Source organism: Bos grunniens, chromosome 23 (assembly GCF_055505025.1).
Source record: "Bos grunniens cultivar Pamir isolate PY7600 chromosome 23, Bosgru_T2T1.0, whole genome shotgun sequence".
Taxonomy (NCBI): domain Eukaryota; kingdom Metazoa; phylum Chordata; class Mammalia; order Artiodactyla; family Bovidae; genus Bos; species Bos grunniens.
In genome coordinates, this window is record NC_141187.1 from 5212713 (window position 1) to 5231850 (window position 19138).

Below are 19138 nucleotides of genomic sequence, written 5' to 3' on the forward strand. Positions count from 1 at the left end.
ATGTCCAAAGTAGAGGTGAATTGTTTTCCTTCACTCTTGAAACAAAGGGAACAATTTGATATGTGAGAGAAAAAGCGTCCTCAGGTCTCAAAGCCGCTGAGGGCAGGAACTAATTTTAGAGCCTCATTTCTTAGAGAAAAGCTCCCGGAGCCTCTGTCTGAGGCCAATCTCTGCTTTCATCATCACCTTGGACTCCCCTCATCTCTCTTCTGATAGGACCACCTGCCTGAAGGAGTTAGACTTTTCATTATCTTGGTTTGCTCCATGATTTTTCTATAACATATTTTTGGATAACATTCCAAGGAAGGTTGCATGCGTAATAAATGTTTGGAGGTTTTGCATGTTCAAAATGTTCTAATTCTGCCCTCACAATTGACTGATAGTTGGTTTATCATAGAACTATCGTAGATAGTTGGTTTAAAATGATATTGTCTCAGAATTTTTGAAAATATCTAAACAATAGTACTTCACTGATGAAAAGTTAATTGAGCAGACATGAAAGTACTGTGCAAAATAAGTTTCCAAATTACATATACATAGGTATTAGTAGCCGGAGAAGGCAATGGCACCCCACTCCAGTACTCTTGCCTGGAAAATCCCATGGATGGAGGAGCCTGGTAGGCTACAGTCCATGGGGTTGCTAAGAGTCGGACACGACTGAGCAACTTCACTTTCACTTTTCACTTTCATGCATTGGAGAAGGAAATGGCAACCCACTCCAGTGTTCTTGCCTGGAGAATCCCAGGGACGGGGGAGCCTGGTGGGCTGCCATCTATGGGGTCGCACAGAGTTGGACACGACTGAAGTGACTTAGCAGTAGCAGGTATTAGTAGCATTTTGGTAAAATAGCAAGTAAAATATGAACAAAAGCATTTTAAGAAAAATCTAGGCATCAATACAATGGCATAAAAACTGTAGGCTCCCCCACCCTCATAAAAATCACTAAGTGTTAATTTCTGCTGAGTAGTAATTTTATTCAAACATCAGAATGCTTAGTTTATGGTGATAATTTACAAATAGATGTTTTATTTATTTTTTTTGTGTAGTAAAGTTTTATTAAAGTATAAAGGAGATAGAGAAAGCTTCTGACATAGGCATCAGAAGGGGGCAGAAAGAGTACCCGCTTGCTAGTGTCAACAATGAAGTTATATACTCTCCAGTGAATCCAAAGAATGTCTGGAGGTTGTAAAGGCCTCATCAGACCTACTCCCATAATTTACATTTTAAGATAACAGAATTAGCCAGAAGGTTTAATCCAAAGACTGTCCTTAATCCAGAGACTGTCCTCAGGCAGGATACATTATTGTTATATAATCCTAAGGAATGTGGAGAAAGAAAAAAAGTTTGTCCTTTCTTCCTCCTTGAGAATTCCAGACCCCTCTCTCTTTGGGGACCCCTAGACTTCCTATCAACCTGCCTAGGAACTGACTCTCTCATTCCCCCCTTTTCTTTTAGGAGAATTATGTTGCCTAGGGAAAAGGGGCGTCGTTCTCATTCCATAACTACTTCTGAGCTGACAAGGGGCGTTGTCCCTAAATTGGTGAGGCAACATATTCTCCTAATCCTCATATTGAGGATATCTGATCCAGGGGCCCCAAATAGTAGCTGGAGGAAGCTACAGCAGTAGCAGGAGTTTGAGCAACCATTTGTAACTTAAAAGCTTTCATGCGGCTAGAAACAAATCCAGTTATACAATTACAGATGTAGGGAGCAAACAGCAAGAACAAAACAATCAGAATCAAAATTAAAAGTCACATTATGTCCATAGTTAAAGTACAAAGTGTTGTACCAGTCCATTTTAGGGTTTTAAAATAGTTTTCTCTAGTATAACTAACAAATGTCAAAATAATTTAAAAAGTGACCTTCTGTGTAATGCACTGGAGTCATAGAATACATCTTCTTGGTAAGAATATGCATAATAGCTCAAATATAAGCTATAATAGACTTTCTAAAGGTAATACTAAAAAGCTCATTAAAAGGAAACCATATCATATTTGACTATTGATAGTTGCTCAAGGATAAAGTTGCAGTATTAGTGAGAAACTTGAATATTTTTGAAATAGTATATCTTCAAAGCTAATATTTTAAATGTATTCTTTTTTTAGCTTGGTTTGATGAAATATAAAACAAAACTCCCACCCCCTCCTTAAGTTGAACTTTTTTCCAATCCCACTGATGAAAATGAAAATACAAATACTTCCTGCTGTCTTTATTCCCATAGTTTCCTTATTATATCACTTTTGGGGGACTAACTTTAAAATGTCAGTAGGAATATTGAAAGAAAGCAAGCACTTTATATTTCAACTCTCCTATCAATGTACTACAGTAAGATATGTTAATAAGGAAAAAGGCCACATTTTCACACAGTAGATGAACTTGAGTACCTTTGACCTCTGGCACCTGAAATTGACTGGCATTGAATTCAAATACATCTTATCCTTGGACAAATATGGAGAAGTTTATATTAGGCAGAATGAAGGGGATGACAGTGCATGGCAACAGCTGAGACCATCCACACGTGACACAGCAATTACTACTTATCACATTCCATTAAAAACTATAAAAAAGAAATCAAGTCCCAGTAGGTACCAGGACTTCATCTGGCCAAAGCCACAAGAGCATCCTGGATCTGGAATCTTGAAGACTCCACCCCAAATGAACCTAATGAATAATTCTGAAACTGGTTTTTAAACAGGCCTACTAAAGCTTTTAATACTGTCTTTGAAAAGAGAGATTATATTAAAATTTAATTAATGAAAATATAGTTTTGTAGGTAAGAATCTTAACTTAAAATCCAGTAAGTGGAACTTACAGGCTATTTTTACTTTTCTCTATAGCACAGAGTAACCAACTTTCGAGGGATAAACATTTTAGAAGATTATAAACTAAAAATAGCTTAGAATGCAATTGTTTTAACTGTTAAAGTTATTTGGCATCAGAATTCAGAAGACTTTTCAAATTACCACCTGGAATTACCGTATTTACGATACTTACCACCTAGAAGTTTCTTTTTTTTCCTCCCAAAGGTATTTAAGTATAATTTTCTCATTATACTATTTTATTTGGTTAGCAGATAAGTGTATAGGTAAATTATCTGTATTGAATGGTGGCAACAAGCTAGTTTTAAGTGTTGCTGCTGCTAAATCGCTTCAGTCATGTCCGACTCTGTGCGACCCCATAGACGGCAGCCCACCAGGCTCTCCCGTCCCTGAAATTCTCCAGGCAAGAACACTAGAGTGGGTTGCCATTTCCTTCTCCAATGCAGGAAAGTGAAAAGTGAAAGTGAAGTTGCTCAGTCATCTCCAACTCTTCGCGACCCCGTGGACTGCAGCCTACCAGGCTCCTCCGTCCATGGGATTTTCCAGGCAAGAGTACTGGAGTGGGGTGCCATCACCTTCTCCGAAGTTTTAAGTGTTGTGCGCAAACAAATACAGCAAGAAAGAAGAAAGAGACTTAGAATGGAACATTATGGTGAGTGATGATCTCATCCTGGACCCCCATCAGCCAGTGTTTCTGAATCTGCAGACAGAAATACTGCCTCTCAAAAACAACTGAAGTAAAAAATGAATTTTTAATTTTTTGTAATTAAAAAATTTAAATTGAAGTATAGTTGATTTATAATGTTGTGTTAGTTTCAGGTGTACAGCAAACTGATCGAGATATATATGTATATATATATATTTTTTTTTTTCAGATTTTTTCCTTTATAGGTTATTACAAAATACTGAGTATAGAGCAAGAAAAGAAATTACAGAACTAAAGAAGAAGCTAAGCCTCTTCTCTCAGGACAAAGAGGTTAAGGATAACATGAAAGATAGGGATGTGCCCATCTAGCCTTAATAGGCTCTATAGATATTGAAGTGAAATTAAACTGTTTAAGCTAAATAGTCAACTGGAATGTAAATTTTCAATTCGTATTAGGATATAGATGGTATAACTCTTAATGGTATTTAGTAATCCTGTACAAGACTTAACTAAAGTGAAATTGTAAAAGTATTTTTTAAAAAATCCTTGTTTATTTATTTTATAGTTGGTTGTATATGTTAATCCCAAATTCCCAATTTACCCTTCCTCTACCCTCTTTCCCTCTTGGTAACCATAATTTTTTTTTCTGTGTCTGTGAATCTATTTCTGTTTTGTAAATTAGTTCATTTGTATCATTTTTTTAGACTTCACAAGTAAAAGATATGTGATATTTGTCCTTGTCTGACTTAATGAATTTTTTTCTTGATGTAAATCAATTGTTCAAATCCCCTAGGATCTTCCCTGGTGGCTCAGATGGTAAAGGATCTGCCTGCAATGTGGGAGACCCAGGTTCGCACTCTGGGTTGGGAAGATCCCCTGGAGAAGGGAATGGCAACCCACTCCAGTATTCTTGCCTGGGGAATCCCCTGGACAGAGGAGCTTCATGGGCTATAGACCATGGGGTTGCAAAGAGCTGGACGTGACTGAACAACTAACACTTTCACTTTTCAAATCAATGATTTGCTAGTTAGGTCTATTGACCTCAAATTAATTATTAATGATACTGTCTGAGCTGTTATTGAAAACCAACTTCAGCATTCATGGTTAAATAAGAAAAGTGAAAAGACATTTATAGCACAATTGAAAAATGTAACAGTGATAAATAATGTTGAAGTACTTTTTTAGACAAAAGATGCTTTTATTTTTCATCTAAAGGTGAAAGCAAAATTTAATTCCATAGGAACTGTTAAAAGGATGGGCATTCTTCCAATGACCACATGAACAACAGCCTTCCTGCTCTGGCAGTTCCCTTACACAGGTGGTCACGACGCAGTTCTCTCCATTTTCTCCCTGTCTTTGTTTCTGCATCCACACCTGCGTTCATGGAACTCCTGTGCATTCACTTCTTTCAGTGAAGTGCGGTCTTTATTCATGTCTTCACTTTTTTCTTATTTTTTTTAAAGCCTTTCAGAGTAAAAGTTTTCAAATTGAAAGTCTTTGGCTAGTCCCTTGAGGTCTGTGGGTAAGCAATGACTGCTGTGCTCAGCCACCGTCGTATTGTCCTGGAGTCTTCATGCCCACAAAACCCCATAGAGAGCAATGACTTCTAACTCCTCGACATTCATGTCCATCTACAGAAATTGGATCCTACCACAAAAGTTAGGATCTAAGACTTGAGAGAGCCCAGTCTGATCTTTAAACTCTTCATCTGATTCTTCTGGGAATTGATAACATTTGATGCTATGTTTTCTGTTTCTATCAAGAATGTATTTCTTCAATGGCTCTCATTTTATCAATGAGGTTGTCAACTTATGCAATTACAAGTACAGAGTTCATGTCATTATCTTCATAAACTTAGCTTCACAGAATTTAAGTTCATGTTCAAAAGATGAAGTAGTGTAAAACAACAGTGCGTCATGTTCTCTGTGACATGACTGTCTGTTCTAAACATGTTCATCACGCAGATATCATTTGAGCTGCTCATCAGTGTAATACATGGTTGACTATATTACCATATCTTGCTGTAACCATTGCTGTAAGTCGCAGTTTGATCCCTCCTTTAATCTTAGCTCTTTAAGCCTCGATTTGGAAAGCTTTTTTAGTTTTCTCTGTTCTATGTAAAATTATTTTGAATTGGAGATCAGTCAAGAGTAGTCTGTGAACATGGACTTTGAATCATTAGTACAGACTTGTTTGGGAACATTTGCAAATGCAAGATAGCCAAGTATTTCTAGATTAGTAAGTAAACCCTGCAGCCTACTTGAACATTTTTTAATAGCTTTGGTCAATCAACAGACAAGTCAGAGTGCATGCTAACAAATGAGCCACAGACCCCCTTGACATCTGTGATCATGCCTTCAAAAATATTAAAATAACACTTAATTGAGATATAATTCACACATCCATTTAAAGTACACAATCAAATGGTTTTTAGTATATTCACAGGGTTGTACAGTCATGACCACTATCTGATTCCTGAATATTTTCATTACCTTTAAGAGAAACCTTAAGGCACAGTCATTTGCCACTTGCCTCAGCCCCTAGCAAACATAACTCATCCTTAAATTTGTATGAATTTGCCTGTTCTGGATGTTTAATGTAAATGGATTAATAAAATATGTACTTTTTTGTGACTGATTTCTTTCACTTAGCATAACGTTTCAAGGTTTATTCATATTGTGATATTAATAATACTTTCCTTTTTTGGCTAAATAATATTCCATTATAAGGATATAGCAATTTTGTTTATTCATGTATCAGTTAATAGACATTTGAATTGTTTCCGCTTTTGGATGATTACAAATAATGCTGCTATGAACATTAAAGTCCATGTTTTTATGGGGATATATGTTTTCAGCTCTGAAATTTCAGGTCATGTAGCTCCATGTTTAACACTTTGAGGAACCGCCAAACTGTTTTCCAAAGAGTTTTACCATTTTGCAGTCATGCCAATAATACGTGTAGGTTGCCCCTTCTCCACAGCCCTGCCCGCACTTTTTATGGTCTGTCTTTTTTGTTACAGCCTTCCTAGTGGCTGTGAAGGCTTCACAGGTGGCTCAGTGGTAAAAGAATCCCTCTGCCAATGCAGGAGACATAGGAGATGCAGGTTCGATCCTTGGATTGGGAAGATCTTTTGAAGAAGAAAAGGGCAATCCACCTCGGTATTCATGCCTGGAAAATCCCATGGACAAAGGAGCCTGGCGGGCGACAGTCCATGGGGTCACAAAGAGTTGGACATGACTGAGCACGCAGTGGATATGAAGCGGTGTCTCAGGGTGGTTGGATTTGCAACCCCTAATGACTAATGATTTTGGGCATCTTTTCACATGCTGACTTCTAAATTTGTATGTCTTCTTTGGAAAAATTTTTTTAGCCTGTTTAAATTCTTTGCTAGTGTTTTAATTGGGTTATTTGTCTTCATGTTGTTGAATTGTGAAAGTTCTTTTCATATTTTGGGTACAAGTCTCTTATCAGTTTATGATTAGCAGATATTTTCTCCATTCTGTGAGTAGAAATATGTGTCTCAGAATCTTGAAGACACGTTTTCATTGTCTTCTAGGGTAGAATCTGCTATTTAGGAATCCAATGTCATTTTAATTCTTCTTTCTATGGATTGAATTTTTGTAATTCTTGATCCTTTTTATGTGATCTGTTCTCTCCCTCTCTCAGCTTCTAGGACTTTTATTTTGTCTCTTATATTCACAAATTTCTGGATAATGTACATTAATGATGTCAATTAAAAAATCCATTGCATTTGGAGATAGCTATTTTTATTACAGTAATTTCCAAATATATGCAAAAATAAAGAGAATAGCATAATGAATGCTGACATGCAATCATGTTTAATCATACAGATTAAACAATTACAACATTTTTCCTGTTTTGTTTTTTCCATCAAGTTTGTTTGAATTTTTTTCTGGAATATTTTAAGGGTAATGCAAGACATCTATTATCTCACCATCAGTTCTTCAATATGTGTCTCCAAGAGATGAGTTTTCTTTTAACATATTTATGATGTCATTATTACCTCTATAAAAATAAATAATAATGCCTTAATGTTACCCAACTTTCCATTCATATTCACATTCCTTCTAATGATCAAAATTTTTAATAGCTTATGCCATCATTCTCCTCTTGATAAACATCTGGATTGTTTTCAGTCTTTTAATACTACAAATAACTCTAAAATAAATATCCTTATGCTTATGGCATTTGGCACATTTGCAAGTATCTCTTTTGAATAGAGCCTTAGAGTAGGACTGCTCGGTCTAATGGTAAATGTGTATATATTTTGTTGGCTGAAGCCCAACATCTTTACATGAGTGCTGTGTAATTTTGTATTCTCTTGGTGCGAAAATTATTCTGAAAACACGTGTCCTTCAGTTCTGGGAAATGATTCTTTATTTGATCATCTTCTCTTTCCATTATCTCATTTTCTGGAATTTCCAGTATTTGATATTTTCCTTTCTTTTTTAATTCTCTTATTTGTTCTCCTATTTTCTATCTTTTTTGCTTTTTCTTCTATTTTGGGGAGAATTTACTTCACTGAATCTTCAGATTAGTCTAATAGATTTTAATTGCAATGTCATATTTTAATTTTCAAAAGATTTTGGTTTCTTTTTCTGGATGCTCTTTTTTGGTCTTATTTTGGGGATTCCACTTAATTTCAATCCATCATTTTCATTCAACAAATATTTATTCAGCACCATTAGTTATGTCCCAGGTATTTTTCTAGGCATAAACAGTGACAGACTTTATTATGGGGGGGGGCTCCAAAATCACTGCAGATGGTGACTGCAGCCATAAAATTATAAGACTCTTGCTTCTTAGAAGAAAAGCTATGACCAACCTAGATAGCATATTAAAAAGCAGAGACATTACTTTGCCAACAAAGGATGGCTTTTCTAGTAGTCATGTATGGATGTGAGAGTTGGACTATAAAGAAAGTTGAGTGCTGAAAAATTGATGCTTTTGAACTGTGGTGTTGGAGAAGACTCTTGAGGGTCCCTTGGACTGCAAGGAGATCAAACCAGTCTGTCCTAAAGGAAATCAGTCCTGAATATTCATTGGAAGAACTGATGCTAAAGCTGAAGCTCCAATTACTTTGGCCACCTGATGCAAAGAGCTGACTCACTGGAAAAGACCCTGATGCTGGGAAAGATTGAAGGCAGAAGGAGAAGGGGATGACAGAGGATGAGATGGTTGAATGACATCACTGATGCGATGGACATGAGTTTGAGTAAGCTCCAGGAGTTGGCGATGGACAGGGAAGCCTGGTGTGCTGCCATCTACGGGGTCACAAAGAGTCGGACATGACTGAGTGACTGAACTAACTTACTATTATTCTTGGCACTAGGGAATTGGCAGAAAATAAAAAGATGAAATCTCTTTCTTTAAGAGGCTCACAATCAAAACCACATTCAGTGGGTCAGTTAGGTAGAGATGAGTCTGATGAAAAAAGCAGAGTCAAAAAAGGTTGAGAAGGACTGCAAGATGGGTAGTCAGGACAGGCTTCAAAGGCAAGGGGAAACTCATGAACAGAAAAGAAAGAGGTAAAGGAGTAATAGGCATATTGGGGAAGAACTTTTAAGGCTGAGGAAACTGAAAGCACAGAAGTTTTGAGGTGGGGACGTGGGAAGTTTAGGGAAAATCAAGGAGATGAGTGAGGCTGGACTCAGATGAGCAGGGGGGCGAGTGATCAGAGGTGAAGTCAGATGAGGATCACAGGTGTGAAATCATGGAGGATTTTGAGTATAGGGAAAGCATAGTTTGATTTACACTTTAAAAATATTGCTCTGAACAGTCTTGCGGTTGCCAAGGAGGAGGGGTGTTAGGGGTGGGATGGAGTCGGGGTTTGAGATTAGCAGGTGCAGCCTATTATATACAAGATGGATAAACACGGTCCTAGTGCACAGCACAGGAGACTATGTTCAATATCCTGCGATAAGCCACGATGGAAAAGAATCTGAAAAAGAATGCATATGTGTATATATATGTGTGCATGCATGTGAGTCTCTTCAGTCAGGTTCTACTCTGTTCAACCCCATGGACTGTAGCCTGCCAGGCTCCTCTGTCCATGAAGAAAGAATACTGGAGTGGTGGTCATTTCCTTCTCCATATTCCTTCTCTGAATCACTGTGCTGTATACCTGAAACTTACACAACATTGGAAATGAACAATGCTTCAATTAAAAAAAAAACTAAAAGAAATGAAAATACAATATTTCTCTGGCTGCCTGGTGGAGAATGGATGACACAAGGGCAATGGTGAAATAGAATATTAGGGAGGCTGTTGCAACAGTACAGGTTAGTAACTTGAATCTGATGTAGATGGTAACCTGAACCCAAGTAATAGATCAAGAAGTGGCCAGATTCTGAACATATTTCAAAAGAAGCACTGACAAGAGTTGTTGAGGAAATCGAGGGCTCAAGAAAGAAGCTGAGGTTTTAGGACAAAGCCCAGGCAAAGAATCATTGCCATTTACTGAGACACGGACAATATAGGAAGAGCTAGGTTGGGAGGGTAATAAAAAATTTGGCTTTAGTCATGTGAAGTTTGAGATACATATTAGAGATCCAAGTTCATTCATTTAAAAAGAAGACAATGGATAGGTGAGTCTGAATTTCAGAGGAGAGGTCTGGACTAGAGATATAAGTTGCTGCTGCTAAGTCACTTCAGTCATGTCTGACTCTGTGCGACCCCATGGACTGCAGCCTACCAGGCTTCTCTGTCCATGGGATTCTCCAGGCAAGAACACTGGAGTGGGTTGCCATTTCCTAGGAGTGATCAATAACCAAGCCATTTAGGGAGAAGCAAAGAAAAGAGCTCCAAGGACTGAGCCCTGGAGACTCCAACATTCAGAAATCGGGAAGGTGAGGAAGGATCTGCAAAGGGAGAATTGCTAATGAGGAATTGCTGGCAAATAGGAGGAAAACTAACAGAGTCCTAGAAATGAAGAGAAGAGGGTGTTCGTGAAAAGAGGAAAGGATTGACTATCAATGCCGCTATTAGATATGAAGAGTAACATGAGGACTGAGACGTATTTCACTGACAACAGAAAAAGCTGTACTGATTGTCACGAGGGCCAGAGTCTAATTGCAGTGGATTCCAGGGGAACGAAGGGAAGGAATTGGGCACAACTAGTATAGAAACCCCTTTGTAGGTTTTGCTAAAAGGGTGGCAGGATGAGACAGTGACGCCTAGTGATACCTACAAATTCAAGCATGTTTGTGCCTCCTTGTTTTTCCCCTCCCCCACCAGCCTCTTTAATTTGCATGAAAATTGATGACATGGCATAGAAAGGGCAGTTGTAGCACAGATGTTCTTGAGTAGGTGGGGGTGTAATTTGTAAACACCGAAGGACTTGGCCAGGAGTGAAGCTAGGACCACTCATCTGCAAAGGCAGAATAGATGGCGTAGATGCAGGTAGACCAGGAGAACTGGTGGTAATGGCATGAACATGCTTTCTTCAAACTATATCTGTTTGATTAAATAAGAAGCCAGGACATCGACTGAGGATAAGCATAGGGATGGAGATGTTGAAGGTTAGGGGAGCAGGGTTTATTGAAGCACAGTTGATTTACAATGCTGCATTAGTAAATGGTGTATAGTAAAGTGATTCAGTTACATGCATATATTCATACTCTTTTCCATTAGGTATCACAGGATACTGCACATAGGTCCCTGCGCTATACAATAGGACCTTAGTGTTTATCCATCCTACAGAGTTTGCATCTGCTCATCCCAAACTCCAGGCCCTTCCCTCTCCCAACTCTCTCACCCTTGGCAACTACAAGTCTATTGTCTATGTCTGCATCTGTTTCTGCTTTGTAGATAAGTTCATTTGTCCCCTATTGTAGATTCCACATATAAGTGATATCATATGGTATTTGTCTTTCTCTAGCTTACTTCCCTTTGTACAATAATCTCTAGACTCACTCATGTTGCTGCAAATACCGTCATTTCATTCATTTTGTGGCTGGGCAATCCTCCACTGTGTGTATGTACCACATCTTCTTTATCCATTCATCTGTTGATGGACATTTAAGTTGTTTTCATGTCTTGTTCATAGTGCTACTATGAACACAGGAGTGCATGCGTATTTTTGAATTATAGTTTTCTCCAGATATATGACCAGCAGTGGGATTGCTGTATCAAAGGTAACTCTATTTTAGCTTTTTGAGGAACCTCCAAATTGTTTTCTATAGTAGCTGCACCAGTTTACATTCCCACCAACAGTGTACAAGGATTTGAAAAGCTGCAAAATATTAACCTAGGAGATTAGAAGTGGAAAGGAAGAAGGAGGGAAGAACTGATCCTAAAATTCAGCACTTAAGACCCACATGGGGTTCAGTTCAGTTCAGTTCAGTCACTCAGTCATGTCCAATGCTTTGCGACCCCATGAACTGCAGCACACCAGGCCTCCCTGTCCATCACCAACTCCCAGAGTCCACCCAAACCCATGTCCATTCAGTTGGTGATGCCATCTAACTGTCTCATCTTCTGTCGTCCCCTTCTCCTCCTGCCCTCAATCTTTCCCAGCATCAGGGTCTTTTCAAGTGAGTCAGCTCTTCGCATCAGGTGGCCAAAGTATTGGAGTTTCAACTTCAACATCAGTCCTTCCAATGAACACCCAAGACTGATATCCTTTAGGATGGACTGGTTGGATCTCCTTGCAGTCCAAGGGATTCTCAAGTCTTCTCCAACATCATAGTTCAAAAGCATTAATTCTTTGGGGCTCAGCTTTCTTTATAGTCCAACTCTCACATCCATACATGACCACTGAAAAAATCATAGCCTTGACTAGATGGACCTTTGTTGATAAAGTAATGTCTCTGCTTTTTAATCTGCTGTCTAGGTTGGTCATAACTTTCCTTCCAGGGAGTAAGCGTCTTTTAATTTCATGGCTGCAGTCACCATCTGCAGTGATTTGGGAGCCCAGAAAAATAAAGTCAGCCACTGTTTCTACTGTTTCCCCATCTATTTCCCATGAAGTGATGGGACTGGATGCCATGATCTTAGTTTTCTGAATGTTGAGCTTTAACCCAACTTTTTCATTTTCCTCTTTCACTCTCATCAAGAGGCTCTTTAGTTCATCTTCACTTTCTGCCATAAGGGTGGTGTCATCTGCATATCTGAGGTGATTGATAGTTCTCCTGGCAATCTTGATTCCAGCTTGTGCTTCCTCCAGCCCAGTGTTTCTCATGATGTACTCTGCATATAAGTTAAATAAGCAGGTGACAATATATGGCCTTGACGTACTCCTTTTCCTATTTGGAACCAGTCTGTTGTTCCATGTCCAGTTCTAACTGTTGCTTCCTGATCTGCATATAGGCTTCTCAAGAGGCAGGTCAGGTGGTCTGGTATTCCCATCTCTTTCAGAATTTTCCACAGTTTATTGTGATCCACACAGTCAAAGGCTTTGGCATAGTCAATAAAGCAGAAATAGATGTTTTTCTGGAACTTTCTTGCTTTTTCGATGATCCAGCAGATGTTGGCAATTTGATCTCTGGTTCCTCTGCCTTTTCTAAAACCAGCTTGAACATCTGGAAGTTCATAGTTCACATATTGCTGAAGCCTGGCTTGGAGAATTTTGAACATTACTTTACTAGCATGTGAGATGAGTGCAATTGTGCGGTAGTTTGAGCATTCTTTGGCATTGCCTTTCTTTGGGATTGGAATGAAAACTGACCTTTTCCAGTCCTGTGGCCACTGCTGAGTTTTCCAAATTTGCTGGCATATTGAGTGCAGCACTTTCACAGCATCATCTTTCAGGATTTGAAATAGCTCAACTGGAATTCTATCACCTCCACCAGCTTTGTTCATAGTGATGCTTCCTTAGGCCCACTTGACTCCACATTCACATGGGGTTACTGATCACAAATTTAAAGAAGGCCAGTCAGCATGGCTGTCTGGTGTCCTGCCAGCCACACTGAACTGTGTCGGTGCATGTGTGCAGTGGGTGGAACTGGGGTCTGGCAGAGCTGGGCACAGAGCAGGGTCGTGATGAAGGGCCCCGGGGGCAGGGGCGCTGAGGAAAGGGTTGCTGGAGAAGGGAGACACAAGGAATCGTGCAGCCAGTGTTTTGGGAAAATCATCTCCCTATTGACATGCCAAGTGTAACAGCTGGTTCAGGGTTGGAGGAACAAACCACAAGCCAGGTGGTAACATTTTCGTGGAATGAAGGCAAGTGACCCCGAGAAAGTTTAGTAAAGGTGATGGCTGATATTGCATGTGCACTTAAGCTTCAGAGGAACTTCAGAGGGAGGGTAGACGGAAATGGTGAGTTGGCCCCTGGAGCAGGGGGTGCGGGAGAGAGATGGACGCTATGTGCAGTGGGCACGTGGGAAGCTATGGCTATGTGAGAAGCTAGGTGCCTTGGAGATCAGAAAGGGAAGGGAATTTTCAGGAAAGAAAGTGAGGATGTCAGAGTTTGCTGGTGATGGAGCTTGTATCCTATATTCCAGAGGTCAGAGTGGAAGTTCAGGGCTAGGAAACCAACAGTAGTAGGGCAGTTTAAGGGAATTCAGAGCCGCTGGGTGAAGCTCTAGTCTGGTTCATCTCAGTGACCGAGGGGCACAGGTTCAGGCCCGAGGGTACAGAGCATCGGGGTGGGAGAGTTCTTGCTGTAAGCACGAGAGCTGCGGGGTCCCCTATGGTGCCCGGAAGGCGGTGCCATGGAGGGTGTGACACCCTCCAGGGCAGAATGTTCTCACAGGGAGCACAGGACACTCCAAAGGGCTCCTGTTCTCTCAAGCTGGCCGCGGTGCTCGGGCCAGGGACAGGCGACCCCTGGGAGCGGGGGGTGGGCGGAGGCTCCTTCCGCCTCTTGGTAGAAAGATGTCTTCCTGTCTCCACAAGGATGTCATTTAGAGCATGCCTTGTTGTTGCTGTTGATTTGTTTGTGTTCCCTCCACTGTGTTCTTCAAGTTTCCTTTTTCCTGTTGGTTTTGAACTCTCTTTGTAGGACCTGAGGCAAGAGTCCCGTATGCATGTGTGTATGTGTGCTCAGTCGCTAAGTTGTGTCCAACTCTTTGCAACCCCATGGACTGCAGCCTTCCAGGCTCCTCTGTCCATGGAATTCTCCAGGCAAGAAAACTGGAGTGGGTTGCCATTTCCTTCTCCAGGGGATCTTCCTGACCCAGGAATTGAACCCGCATCTCCTGCTTTGGCAGACTGATTCTTTACCAATGAGCCACCAGGGAAGCCCAGGGTGGGGGGCACAAACTACATCTCTATAACCATAAAAAGCATAAACAGAGCTAACAAATTGCTAAGAAAATACATTCCAGACTTGTGGTTGCCGAGAGGGAATGGTGTGGGGGAGGGATGGATTGGGGGTTAGAGGTTGGCAGATGCAAACTATTATATATAGGCTACATTCACTCTCCTATGATAAGCCAAAATGAGAAAGAATATATATATATGCATATAACTGAATCACTTTGCAGAAGGGAAAGTACAGCATTGTACAGCAGAATGGAAGCCCACATTGTAAATCAACTACACTTCAATAAAATAAATTTAAAAAATATGTTCTTTTTTCTATTTGACAACTATACCTTCATAATGGGCTTCCCTCATAGCTCAGTTGGTAAAGAATCTGCCTGCAATGCAGGAGACCCCAGTTTGATTCCTAGGTCGGGAAGATTCCCTGGAGAAGGGAAAGGCTACCCATTCCAGTATTCTGGTTTGGAGAATTCCATGGACTCTATAGTCCATGGGGTCGCAAAGAGTCGGACACGACTGAGCGACTTTCACTCACTTTACTCCACTTTCATAATAACTGGGAAATCCAGGCTCAAATTTAGGGTAGTAGTCATATTAACACAACTGTATCCAATCAACACATACCCCTTAAACACACACAATGTTAATTATATCGTATGTAAAAATCAGGTTCGGGATTCTTGAGGGCAAGCGCTCTGGGGTCTCACTCTTCTGTCCGTCTCCTTCAGCCCCTGCAGAGCCGACGCCTCCAACCTTTGAGTGCTATAAGGCAGCCTTCAGGCTACTCAGAATTGGAAGGCAGGTCTTGATCTGTGTCTATTTCCCTGCCTAACTTTTTAAAATTGGAGTATAATTGCTTTACAAGGTTTTGTTAGTTTCTGCTGTACAATAATTCAAATCAACCATAAGTATACATTTATCTCCATGTTCTTAAGCCTCCCTCCCCACCTCTCTAGGTTAGCACAGAGCACCAAACTGAGTGCCCTGGGTTAAAGGTCAGGTTGCACCCCACTCCAGTACTCTTGCCTGGAAAATCCCATGGACGGAGGAGCCTGGTGGGCTGCAGTCCGTGGGGTCGCTAAGAGTTGGACACGACTGAAGTGACTTAGCATAGCATAGTGTATACATGTCTGCTGCTGCTACTGGTAAGTTGCTTCAGTCGTGTCCAACTCTGTGCAACCCCATAGACGGCAGCCCACCAGGCCCCTCCGTCCACGGGATTCTCCAGGCAAGAACACTGGAGTGGGTTGCCATTTCCTTCTCCAATGCATGCATGCATGCTAAGTCGCTTCAGTTGTGCCCGACTCTGTGCGACCTTATGGACAGCAGCCCACCAGGCTCCTCTGTCTACGGGATTCTCTAAGCAAGAACACTGGAGTGCTTGCCGTTTCCTTCTCCCAGTGTATACGTGTCACCGCTCCTCTCTTCGTCCAGCCCTCTGTCCCCGTGTCCGCTCTCTACGTCTGCATCTCTATTGCCCTGAAAATAGGTTCATTAGTACCATTTTTCTAGATTCCATGTGCGTGTTAATATACGATTCTCTGCCTAACTTTCGTCAGACGCTTCTGCTTTCATCCCCACCTAAACAACTCTCAGGGCCCTTAACTTTCATCTGCGCTGTTTGATTTCCTTGCTTCTGGATCCCACAAGCCTTGCTGGCCTGGCTTTCACCTTTCCCAAGTTTTACCAATCTGCTTCCCAGCTTTCAAGGTCTTTTTTGCTGTCATCTCTTCTATGATTCTCTTTGTACTACTGAGTTTATGCTTATGTTTTTCTTAATGTCCTTTTAGTGGGCTTTTGGAAGATAGATGAGATAAATATGTTGCCTTAACTTTAGCTGGAGTTATTAACCCTTCTTGGGGTGCATGATGACTGCAGTGTGCTACTGCACTGGTGTGTGTGATGACAGCAGATAGTCTGACAAGAGAAATACGTAGAGGCTCTATATTTCAACACAGTGCAGAATTTCAAATGTTTTTTCACTCACCTAGTTTCTTGACTGAATCATTTGGTTTGTGTAAGCACAGTAGTTAAATAAGAGGACCAAGAGTCAGATCTTATTTGGAGGGATACTTGATTTTTCAAACTAGGGAGCTTAGTAGGTATTTATTTTATGTATTTCCCACATATTCTGGCAATCAGCTTGATTTTTCCATGGGAAATACCCCTCTGTACTCTCTGTTCAAGTGTTGGATGGGCTTGGATCCAGGAGCTACAAATGGCCCAAGTATTTGATGGATAGACTTTACCCTGTGGCCACAGGAGTTGGTTCAGGGATGAGCACATAATCCAAACCAGTCCAATGTGGCACCGTCCAGAACTTTTGTTGGAACTCTTCGGGAAAAATGAGCTTTCTCGCTGCAGTCACGAGGCTGGTGGGCCGGCTGTAAGGCCGAAGGTGCTGGGGACTATCCTGACCCCATGTAGGCAAATTCTGTTGCAAGAAGGAAGGAAAGGAGAGAAAGAGATTGAGACTGAGACCTAGAAATGCTGCTTGTTGCTGGAGCACCTGGGTCATCAGTGCTTGAAAATCTGCCCTTGGATTTTCAGGTTATTTGAACCAGTGAATTTTCACTTGGTTAAATTAGTTTGTGTTGGTTTTCTGCTTTGTGCAACCACAGGGGTTATAGCCAAAGTAGAGTATATACAAAGCCGTGTGTGTGTGCGTGTGTGTGTGTGTATGTGTGTGTGTGTGTGGGTGTGTGTGATGCACATAAACAGAATTCCAAGAAATCACTGCTGTTTCTCTTTCTCTTAAGTGTAAATATAATGCCATTGTGCTTGTAGAAATAAGTCAAGCTAAATAATTCATGTGAATATTGACTTTTTATATGTGAAAAGCACTAGAAAGCCTGATGCTAGAGGTATGATTCTTTGATAAAGTTCTTTTCAGAGTCTTTGGGGATGATTTCATCTAACGCTAATGGCTCACATGGGGATTTCAGAGTATAAGAAAAAATGAACAGTACATGATTCCACCAGATGTAGGATAAGGGAATGACTTTAGAATTTAAATAACAAGAAATGCCTCTGGAGTGCTTCTTATGTTTCAGTATATGCAAATTAGATTTTTATATGATGTATCTCATAATATGGTCAACAATGGAGCAAAATTGAAATTTAATTGAAAACAGAGCTAGAGGAAAGTTGGGACTGGAAAGCATAATCTCTAGTTCCAACAAAAGCCATTTATACTGCATGTCAAGACTAGTCCACACTTTCAAACTCAATTAGAAATAGACCAATAGAAAGGAATTTATTCCAAAGAGTGGAAGCAGATTGAGAGGCACAGGGTAAAATATTATTTATTTGGCAATTATTCATATGTAAATAAGAGAAATTGTTATGCATAACTAAAAAACTATTCACAGAAAAATAGTTAATAGGGAAAGGAATAAAATAATGCTAGATTGAGAAGAACAACTGATATGAAATACTATCAGAATAGACATCATTTTAACATGGATCTTGTTGTTTTTAATTACATTTTCTGCAGGTTTTGCATTAGATATCAGCCAGAATCATAATCTAAGAAAACATAACACTGAAATCTTATTATAGGATTATAGAAAGCTTCCTCTTCCCCGACACCTCACTACTATCTTAATTATATTATATTATTATAATGTATTGCTGCTGCTGCTGCTAAGTCGCTTCAGTCGTGTCTGACTCTGTGCGACCCCATAGAGGGCAGCCTACCAGGCTCCCTGGTCCCTGGGATTCTCCAGGCAAGAACACTGGAGTGGGTTGCCATTTCCTTCTCCAATGGATGAAAGTGAAAAGTGAAAGTGAAGTCGCTCAATCATGTCTGACTCTTAGCGACCCCATGGACTGCAGCCCACCAGGCTCCTCCGTCCATGGGATTTTCCAGGCAAGAGTACTGGAGTGAGGTGCCATTGCCATAATGTATTACTATATTATTAAAGTCTATTACAATAGTTTCTTTTACCCAGTATATCATGTTAGGCTATGAAGAAAAAGTTACAAGACATACTAAAAGGCAAAAACACAGTTTAAAGAGATAGAACAAGCATCAGAACCAGAGTCAGATAGGGCAGAAATGTTAGAATGATCACATTGGGGATCCAAAACAACTATGATTAATATGCTGAGCTCTAAGGAGTAAAGTAGACAGCACATAAGAACAAAAGGACAATATAAGAAGAGAGATGAGAATTCTAAGAAAAAAAAAGAAATGATAGAGATAACAAACACTGTGGAATGAAGAATGCCTTCAGTGGGATTTTAGTAGACTGGTCATAGCTGAAGGAAGACTCTGAGTTTGAGGATGTCTCAATAGAATGTCCCAAGACCCCAAAAGCAAATAAACCAGAGACTGGGAAGAAATAGAACAGAAAATCCAAACAACAACAAAAGGTTTAATAGAAGAATAACAGGAGTACCAGAAGGAGAAGAGAAAGGAACAGGAGAATAATTGAAACAG